This window comes from Terrapene carolina, unplaced genomic scaffold, assembly GCF_002925995.2.
Source record: "Terrapene carolina triunguis isolate 2854851 unplaced genomic scaffold, T_m_triunguis-2.0 Scaffold53, whole genome shotgun sequence".
NCBI lineage: Eukaryota > Metazoa > Chordata > Testudines > Emydidae > Terrapene > Terrapene triunguis.
Genome location: NW_020664404.1, coordinates 7,742,522 through 7,753,302, shown reverse-complemented (window position 1 = coordinate 7,753,302; position 10,781 = coordinate 7,742,522).

The following is a 10,781-nucleotide window of genomic DNA, read 5'->3' as shown; positions in this document are numbered from 1 at the left end:
TTCCTCCCAGAGCTCTCACCCCTCCTCCCACACCCAGCCCAGAGCCTGCATCCAGCACCCAAACTTCCTCCCGGAGCCCTCCCCCCTCCTCCCACACCCAACCCCCTGCCCCAGCCCAGAGCCCGCACCCAGCACCCAAACGTCCTCCCAGAGCCTGCCCCCAGCACCCCCTCCCACACCCCAACCTCCTGCCCCAATCAAGGTACCTCACTTTATTTTCATTTGCTTCCCATTACTTATAATTATAGGAGGAGGATGAAGGGGGAAAAAAAAACGGTGGGGGTGGGGAGATGAGAGAGAGAGAGAGAGAATGTTCTTTTTCTTGGCTGGGTCCTTTGGGGGGGAAATTAAGCTGCGCACAGGGCCCCGCTAACTCTAACTCCGCCACTGTCAGTTGGTGTAAATCAGTATCGTTCCATTGGCTTCAGTGGAATGATGCTGATTTACATAAGCTGAGGAACTGGCACTGAAAAGGTTTAGTCTGATGTATTTGCAGGTGGTCCCTAATATCACTGTCCCCTTCCCCCCCCATAAGCATGACATTCACAACACTGACTCCTCCTTCCAGCCCTCTACCCTTATCCACCCCCAAATCCAAAAACAAAGCCCCTACCCCAGGGAAAGCGCATACTCTAGTGAGAGGTGCCCTGAAATCCTCAAGGGACTTCACTGCTATTGACTCTTACATGGAAGGCACTCGGATACTACACTGATAGGAGGCAGTATAAAGCCCTTATAGACAGATAATGATCCAGCTTTTAACTTTTACACTGGGTTTTTTTTCCCCTGCAGTCTGTTTTGTAACAGGAATTGCATCCTTGGAGAGCTTCAGTAGCTCCAATAATAACTCAGTCTCATTATCCTCTTATTGCCCAAGAAAAGCAATTTGGAAAGATTTATGAAGCAATTGGAGCCGAACAGTATTATTCCAACAATGCCCCTGCGCCAGGCTCTCTAACCCCGGTCCCTTGCTTCTGGAGAGCAGATTAGGATCCGTTGCTTGCTGCCCGAAAGTTTAGAATGCATTCAAACTGGGTGGCCTGCAAGTGACTTCCTACCCAATCTGTTCAACAGCTTAGCCAGAAGTCCTCACCTGTAACACACATTGGGAATGTTTGCTTAGAGCCGGGGGAGGTGACCTTCTCACACTCTGCCAGTGAGGGGGGGAGTGAATGCTGTGGCTGGCCCGGGCACCTTGAGATTTCCCACCTCTTCCCCTGTAAATATTGCAAATTTCATTTAGTATTTGGTGGGTGAAGCAAGGAGGGGTACTGGTTACCATGGGTCTGATTTTCCTCTTACTCAGACGTGTGTAGGTCAAGCATAGCTGTATGGAAGTCAGGGGAGTCGCAAGATCAAATTGTTGTAAGAGGAGATTAAGGCATCATATAAATATAAACCCAGGGCCTGGCAAAGCATTTCCCTGGAATTCTCAGGCCTGATTCTGATCTGTGGGTTTGCAACCGTGTGAGCACACCATCCGTGTAATTATATCCGTTTAAATGTATACTGAAGCAACTTTTGTGGATAGACAATGTAAATCAGGAGAGCTGAAGTCTGTGAGATACACGGAGTAAAAAAAAAACCAGTGCAAATCCAAACAAAATCGGGCTTATTGGGTAAAATTTTCTAAAGCGCCTACATGAAAGTCAATGGGAATTAGGCTCCTAAGTCACTTGGAAGCTTTTAAGAATTGGACCCAGAGTGTTTTTAAGGCTAAGCTGTGTGACAGTGTAACTGATCACTTATGCCTTTGATCTGAAGTAATAGCTTTACTGTTACTATTAAGTCACAGTACACCACTTACATAGTGCTTGATCTGCCAGGTCCTTGGGTAAGTCTGTGGGGCTGTTGCCCGTGTGTGTGTGTGTATGTGTGTGGAGGGTACTTGTGAGTGAATGGAAAGCGAAGCGTTAGGTGTGGTCTTCTGCACTGAGCAGCAGTGAGCCTCAGTTCCCTCTCTTTTTAATGCATGAGAGACCGGTGCTCAGTTACTACAGTGGTGAAGGCTATACAAGTGCTTAGGGATGTAGGAGTACAGGGTTACAATGGAGCGGGCTGTGGAGGAAGAATGGGATTGTCTGACGAGAACAGGGGCGTGACCCTATTTATCTTCATACTATTTCTCTCACCTCTTCGGCCTCCTGCTGTTGGGCAGCAGTGACTTGGGGGTGCGGGCGCAGTGCTCTTGTTATTGTAGGAATGGGTTCCTTGCACAGCCTGTCCTGCTCACCTTAGGCTTGTATATGCAGCGCTCCTCACCTGTGCTGCACAGGACCAATCTTGTAGGGCTTCCCCCCGCCCCCTCCAGTGTAATGCAAATAATAACCAATCGACTAATTAGTCATAAGTGAACCCTGAATAACAGAACAGCCGTTGTCAGCTGAGTCTGCTTCTGCCAAGGCTGAAACAGCCCCAAGTATATATGCACACAGACCAAATTCTGCCCACTGCAGCCTTATTGATTGTAATGGGACTGTTTGGTCCCTATGCCTATCATTTGAATAGAATCAACATTAAAAACATAGGGCAAGGTTCATCCCTGGTGTAAATCCACTGACTTCCGTGGTAGCCAGGTCTCCAGATTCCCAGTCCAGTTCCTAATCACTGGACTATGCTGCCCCCAACTCACTCCTTGTAGTTGCAGGGCTATAATAATTCAACTCTATCCAAGCATAGGCGTGATTATAATATATTGCTTTGCTAGGTTTCACCCCAGGACCAACCTTTACCAGCTCACTGTGGTTACAAGTGTAACAGAAAACTTTGATGAATGCCAGGGAGTTCAGCACAAACTACAGATGAGCAACAGAAGCTGCAAGATTTCAGGAGATTCTCTTTTCTCAGTTTGGCTGTGGGAGTGCCCCTGTGTGGACACTTGGTGTATTGTGCTAAACCCATTCTAGCGCTGGTTGAAATCTTCACTATAGTGTGTGTGTGTTTAAGGTCTGTCTGGCTTTTCAGATGTCTTAATAATACACGATTTGTGGTTTAGACCAGGTTTTTGAAGGGGAGTGGAAAACAGGATAGATTTAAAGGGAAGGGAAATGTAATGCCCTCCCAAATTGCAAATCATTCTACAGAACAGTGCAGCATTTGGCTGTGGGCTGAGTATATTTTAAATAAGCCAAGAATTCTAATGGGGGGGGACAACTTTTGAATGAATTGTTGCCAGCAGACACCAATATTGTAAAGAGGCTGACCCTGCAGGCATCAAGCTCACAAAGCTCTCCTGGCTTGTGTGTGTGTCTGTCCGTCATAGGGGATTTGGATTGTGCAGTGGCTACTGGATTAAGTCCTAGAGTGTGATCCTGCAGAGACTTATACAGTTGAGTGATTCTATTTTGCATTGCTCCTGTGAGTAAGGCTTGCATGGTAGTGCCTGTAGCTTGCTACAGGCTCTAAAATAAGCTCAACGTGGCGTTGTTTGTGATTGACAGTTGACAGCAGATGATGTCTGCCCTCCCTAGGCATTGCCAAAAGCCTTAAAAATGCTCTGTCTGTCTGTCTGTCTGTCTCTCCCCCCCCCCCCCCCCCTCTCCCTTCTCTCTCCCCCCCCCCCCCCCCAAGAGAGACTAGGTGGATGTTGCATTGGGATTTCAGTAGAGTTAATGGAGTGGCCCTACCTCCTTGAAGCTGCGCATGCCTGTAAATGCATTTTACGCAACTAAAGCACCTTCAGCCATCTGGGATGGATGCATCACAGAAAAAGCATCGAGTGCCCAATCCTGCAATCTTGACTCATCCAGGTAGCCCTGCTTACTCCATGCCCCTAGCCCACTGCTCAGGTGAAACTCTTATCATGTCTCGAGTTCTATTATTTCCTGTAAGGGTTTGCCCAATGCATCTTCCTGCAGGCCATTTGTGAATATCCCTGTATACTGTTTATTCTCTGGGTATTTTGCCACTTGATTAGTTTGACTTCCTCCTCCACAGCTATAACCTGTTTAGCAGTTTTCAAGGTGGGGCAAGGAATTATAGGTGGAATTCATAAAGGTATTCAGGCACTTAATTCCCATTAAAATCAATACCTTTTAAATCAATGGGAGTTAGGTGCCTAAATACCTTGGTGAATCCCACCTTATATGTCTAACAGTTAACAGAGCCTAGGGCAGCTGGCCTGTCTGCTCAGCTCAGGAAGGAGTAACAACAAACCCAAAGTATTTTAAGCCCCATCCTTCAGGACACAGTTTTATTCTTCGCACAAATTTCCACAAACAAAGCAGGCTGCCAGGACCCAGCGGCCTTTCCCCTTGCATCTCTTCCCCCTGCTCCAAGGCTTGCCAGACAGGAGCTAACTTTCTTGCAGCTCTTCCCTACAAAAGGCTGAGAAAGTAGAGTTGGAAACACCTGACCCTTTCCCTTTCTCTGTCCCTAATCGAACAGAGCTGGCTGGTCTCCAACTCCCTGGGCCTTAGAGGGGCAGACCATCCTGTTACTCCTCCTAACTGCAGTTTCTGTTGCACAGATCCAATAAAGTATTTAGGCTCCTAACATACCTTTGAGGATCTGGGGCTCAGTGTCTTGAGAGAGCATTTTGGAGAGATAGTGACCCCTAGAGATTGGATGTGAGAACCTGGAATTGGTACTTATGTCTCAGCTCTCGCTATGTTGGTCCCAGTCACATGAACCTGGGTGACAAAGGTCAACACCGCACCACATGACAGAGGTCAACATCCGCTGATTCCAGTGGCTACTGTTACAGTTGTTAACATGTCATGGCTGTTTGGTGACTTCTGTGAAATGAGTTTGGTGGGTCTCAGTTTTGTTTTGTAGATCAACAGAGGGCTTTGTTCATTCCCCAGGGCTGCTAATCCATCACCTATCACCAGTGCTAAATTTGCAGCACATTAAAACAGTAAATAAACCATTGTAGCTTAGTGTCCTAAGAAGTAGGGTGACCAGATAGCAAGTGTGAAAAATCAGGACGGGGATGGGGGTAATAGGCGCCTATATAAGACAAAACCCAGAATATCAGGACTGTCCCTATAAAATCGGGACATCTGGTCACCCTACCTAAGAAGAGGCACAATAGTCAAAGCCCAAAGAACCAATCACACTTGAATGACAGGGCAGAAAAATTCCCCAGCATATTTTCAATTTTAAGAAGAATCCAAAATAGCAAACACAAACAATCATCAGCAAGCAATAGTTCTGTCAGAGATTCACTTGATGCCTGGGTAGAATGGTGGTAGGGGTACCAGAAATGTAGAGCCAGTTCGGATTAGAGAATGTAATTCAAGAGCTTGCAGTTTTTTCTAGAGATGCGGAAAGACTTTGAAGGAAAAAGGAGCAATTCCTCTCTCATGTTGTTTTTCATCTAAATGAAACATTAACAGAGGAGCATCAGTGAAGCCGTATGAAAAGGGCCACATCCCCAGCTGGTATAAATTGGTGTAGAGCCATTGACTGGAATCAGTGCTGATTTACACCAGCTGAGGATCTGGCCCAGTATCATGAATACATGGCACAGCAGCAGTGACCAAACACAACACAGAATGTAATTGCGGGACCAAACACTACTGATTTTTCTTCAAACCTTTCCATCGAGATATTTATCTGAGGGCTTGTCCACAAAAACAGGTAGTTCCCAGGAAACTGGGGTGTTAATCTACCCCGCACTAGCCCGTGTGGACCATGGTGCCGCACACTAACAGTTCCCTAGCATGCTTTCATCTACGTGCTTTCATCTACCCCGCTTTGAAATTAGGGTAGTTCAAAGCGCACTAGGGAACTGCTAATGTGCAGCAGCAGGGTCCACGCTGGTGCAGGGTAGATTACACCTCAGCTTGTCATTAGCTTTGTTTGTGAAGACAAGCCCTTAAGTACTTATATGGGCCTGTCGTATCTGAGTGTCTCTAATGTCTTTATCCTCACTACACTGCTGGGAGATAGCGAAGTGTTATCATCCCCCAGTTTGCAAATGGTAGCACACATAGGCTAAGTGACTTGCCCAAAGTCACCCAGGACATCTTTGGCAGAGCATGGGACTCCCAAGTCCTAGGCTATAGCTCAAACCACCGAACCGTTGTCCCCTTTAAAAATCAGAACAAAAGATTATTTATGTTGACTCTATTTAGTATATTTATATGAATAATAAGAATAGCTAGAGTGACAGTAGCAAGGATAAAACCGTAGAAGGGTTAACTCTCCTGCTTCTGGGTATAGTAAATAACTGAGATTAAGAAGAAACTTCCCCTGTAGAATTAATAACTGCCATTATAGGAGTTTTACACCTTAGCTATGAAGTACCTTGTACTGTTTGCTATGAGACACAGAACACTGGACTGCATGGAACAGTGGTTTGATCTGGCATGGTAATTCCTGCGTGTGTGTGTGTGATGTAAAATAGTCTTGCGTATTATCTATGGATATCAGGAAAAGAAATCTATATAATACATGACTAATTCAGTATCACCAACCCTGAGCACTCAAAAATCATGAGATTTTTTAAAAGAATACATTATGGATTCTGTTTTACTTGCCTTTTGGTTTTTGAGCTTTTGGGATTCGTGTTTTCAGACTTTTCTCTGCACTAGCAATTTATATTTTTAAATGAAAGCTAAGGCTCCTCTGCAGTGTTCTGACTCCTGGAGCTGAGACATTAAGAAAAATCTCACGTATTGCAGGACGTGATTAAAACTATAAGAGTTGGCAATGCTTTTGGTTGCATTGCACATGTTTTGCCTAGCGTTCCTAAAAGCCAGGAGCCTGTCGTTTCTCCTGATTGTGCTAGGGCTGGAGAGGAGACCCAAGGCAGATCTGATCTCAGAAAGTTCCCAGAATGAGCTTGGATTGAATGGGGGAAGAGTCAGCATGTCTGCAGCTTTATTGATTTATCTACCTGGCCTACATGGCACCTCAAGCCCTGGGACAGGCAGGAAAGTGAACAGCACTATCTCTTGGGGGAGGGGGAGATTATTTTGTTTAGGTGTCAATTACGTCCCATTTGGGAAGTGAACGAACACTAAAGAGTGATGGGGTTGAGCAGGAGTGGAGATAAAAGCTTAATTGCCTCCTGAAAGAGTCTCTCCAGCAAATACTTCAAGGATAAGTTGTCAAGAAGGGGGCTGAAAGGGAGGTAGCAGCATTGAGTGGAGCGAGAGTTCTCACTGAGGGAGATGAACCAGCAGGGGGTGATCTTGAGGGGACCTGTTGTCTACTCTTATAGGGATGTGGCGGGGGGAGTTGCAAGGGGGTTGTGAGGATAATTTAGGGGGTTCTTTATAACCTGAGTGAGAGTTCTGGGGGCAGATGTTTCCCTTGGATAGACATCTGCAGCCTAACTTTTCATAGGATGCTGAGCATCAGCAACTCCAATTGAGTTCATTAGGACCGTGGGTACAAAGGTCCTCTGAAAACTCACCCATTTAGGGCCAGATTCTCAAAACACATCTGCACTAGAGCTAGGTGGGAAACTGTTTTCCCATCCTGGGAAAATATTTGAGATTTTTGAAAAACGTTCCTGTTCCAGCTTGGGGGACGTAGTCGAAATCTTGAATTGTTTTTACAAACCGACAAATGAAAAATTTTTAGTTAATGGAAGAAGCATTTTGTTTCCATCATTTCTAAACATTTAATTTCACGTTTAACCATTTTAAACGTGGGTGTTTTTTTTTTACTGTAATTAGCTCAAAGTTCAAAATAAAGTCATTTTGATCTGGAAAACTGGAATTTTTTTGTTATGAAAATGTCAGAATGGGATTTGTTGACAATTTCAAAGGTTGGTTTTTTTTCCCCAAAAAATGTTTTTGAATTGCGACATTCATCAAAACTGACCCTTTCTTGTGAACAATTTCAGTGAATCAACATGTTTTGATGGGGAAACAGTTTGCCAAAGAAATCGCAACCAGCTCTACTCAGCACTTAGGGTGCTGACCCTTTTGAAAATCAGTCCCTCAATGGAGTGCTGAGCAGTTGAAAAACTGGCTCTAAGTAAATGAACTGTGATGTAGCTTTCTTTCTGTCTTTCTTTGAAAAAAAATAAAGGGAGGGGTTGCCAGTCAATAAAGAGAAAGTTCACAAACTGCTAATCCAGGACTATATGAAAAAATAAGATATTTTCTTTTTTTTCTCTCTTTCTGTTTTCTTGGTCAGTTTAATAATCCCCTCTACCCAGAATCACACACAATCATCTTGTAAACACAAGCAAAATTGCACAACCACACATTTCTCGCTCATCCAGTTACAACCGTACAATCAAGTATGCTTTTGTTTTTATGCTTTTGTTTTTCTACAGTTAAATTTGTACTGCCGGTAGATCTTTTTAAGCCAAAAACTTATACAGATAGCATTTAAATCAGGAAATCTATTAGTTAACTTTCCTTTAACGGCTTTGCTTTGAAAACACAGATGCTAATCTTAACAAAAATCCTTAATTAATTGTGTTTTTCTGTCTTAATATCATCTGCTTTTCATTAGAAAATTACAAAATTATTTTTTTGAAAATATTCATTCAAATCAAAAATATATATTTTGTATTTGGACACATCTTTTTTTCTATTCACTATCCAATAATCCCACTATCCTAGGGTAACAGATTTTACTAGCAATAATATTTTTGGAAACAGTAAATGTTAAATAAGCATTAGAAAATGTCCATGGGATGTGAATTTTAAACTCACAAAAGGGGTGCACTGGAAATCTGATTCCAAGTAACTCATCCAGTTAGGGAAGAGAAACAATACCAAGCGACCTAGTGTCCAATGAAAACTAATCGACAGAGCTCAAATTCTGAATGCTCCTAATGATCTGTTCACGAAGGATCTCTAGATCTAAAATTATGTAGGAAAAGCATCTAGCAAATAATTTCAAATAACAAATATATCCGAGGCAGTTGGAAACTGAGTGTGGACATCCTGTGAACAGGAAAAGAAGGGACGTTTGTCTAATAGATACTTGCTATTTAATTATAGTCACTCAACACTAAACTGAAACATTGTCTCCTTTCAATTAAGACTTTAATTGGGCTTTAGAACCAGGCCAGAGCTTAATTTGTAATGAGAGGTGCTGGGGCTCAAGCATTTTTTTTTTAACTTCATAACTGATGCAGCAAGCCCAGGGGTGCCAGGTCGATGAACTGCCAGGTCTAGAGGTGCCGGGCCTCCGCCCTGGCATAAATTAAACACTGGATCAGGTACTAAGGATGGAGTTCTCTCCTGCCTTTGTGAATCCTGAGTAAAGGGGCAGGAGTTCTCCATGGGTGGGTGGGAACAGCATCCAGGCTGTGAAATCTATCAATTTATTATTATTATTTATTTATTATCTTAGCATCTAGAATCGCCATTGCTCTGGGCGCTGTACGCACACATAGGAAGTCCCTGAACTGCTGCAGCCTTCAAGATCTCTGTCTGGCCTCAGGTGGGAGGGATTTGCATGAGGGTTACATAGTCCAGCGTTCACTGGCCATGTGCACCATCCAGCTGCCTCTCCCTTCGACCCCCAACCACCACACTACTTCCAATGGCTCCCCCATGCAGCACGCTTCCAGTGCCTACTGGGATTTCACAGCCCCTTTGTGGTGTGGGCTCTCCCCTTCTGTGCAGCAGAACTAGGCTCCAAATGGGTTTGGATGATTTAGATTTCATGATAAAATCTATTTGGACAGATATGGCCCCCTGCTGCTGCATAACATTACCATCAATTATCTGTATTACAGCAACACCTAGGGTTCCAGTTGTGGTTGGGATCTCTGTTGTACTAGACACTATAATTTAATGATATTCTAAGGAAAATAGCACCGATTTGTTTCAAAGCAGGATTATATCATCTCCATGGTGCTGTTCAGAAGCTGTTCTCAGGATGAAGGGATTGAGACAGACACAAAAATAATTCGGTATCACGTTTTGAAATCTCAGATTTCTAGGGCAAATAAAATGGGCCCAATTCTCTCATGTAACCAGTTTTACTTGAGCCTATGGAATGACACTATTGTAAGTGAAACCAGAGTTTAGCCCAGAGGGTAGAGTTCCCCATACACCTATTTCTCAGCATCCCGGGCAAGGGAACCCAAGCTATTGTGGCTGAGTCAGAGGGTCTGGGTTTCTTTTATGGCATATTGGTGATGTGGAGTGAAAGGTATATCCCACACCTGGTTTTCAAGTGCTGTCTTGTGCCCTAGGCTATGTCAGGCCACAACATGCAATGCTTTCCTTGAACCTAACCTCTCAGTGATAGCAAATATGCTGTGCCAGAGGGCCTGGCAGAGGAGTTGCATGGTGTTACCTGACATATTTGGGATATATGCTATTTTTGATAGCTACTGTCTATATCTAGATAGCTATGTGGTCCCGTTACTGTAATAGCTCAGTGTAATGTCTGGGATAATACATTGTGGAATAATCTTGTCTGTTAGGACCATGTCTTTCAACACACACGTGCTTCAGATAATTAATTTTCCAGTTAGAAAGATGATCTCTTTGATTCTGCATGTGAAAGCTAGAAGGCATCTCTGAACAGCCTAGCTGTTGGATGAAGATTGGCTATGGGTCAAATCTCAGTGGGGCTACTTACATGAGTAAGGTGAGCAGAATTGGCCTCAAATTCGTATTGGACACAGGCTGTATTGGCCATCTCTCTTTCTCTCTCTGTCTACTGGGGAACTCCTATTGACGTTAATGGCACCTGTGTGTAGACTGACACACCATGCTTGTGATAGAAAAATGAATGAGTAAAATTATGCCCCCTGTGAACTCTCACCACGCTCTGCAAAAAAAAAAAAATTAGAAGTGTGACAGCTTCCTATCTGAAATATTTTTTCCTTTATGAGAGCAGCACCTTCC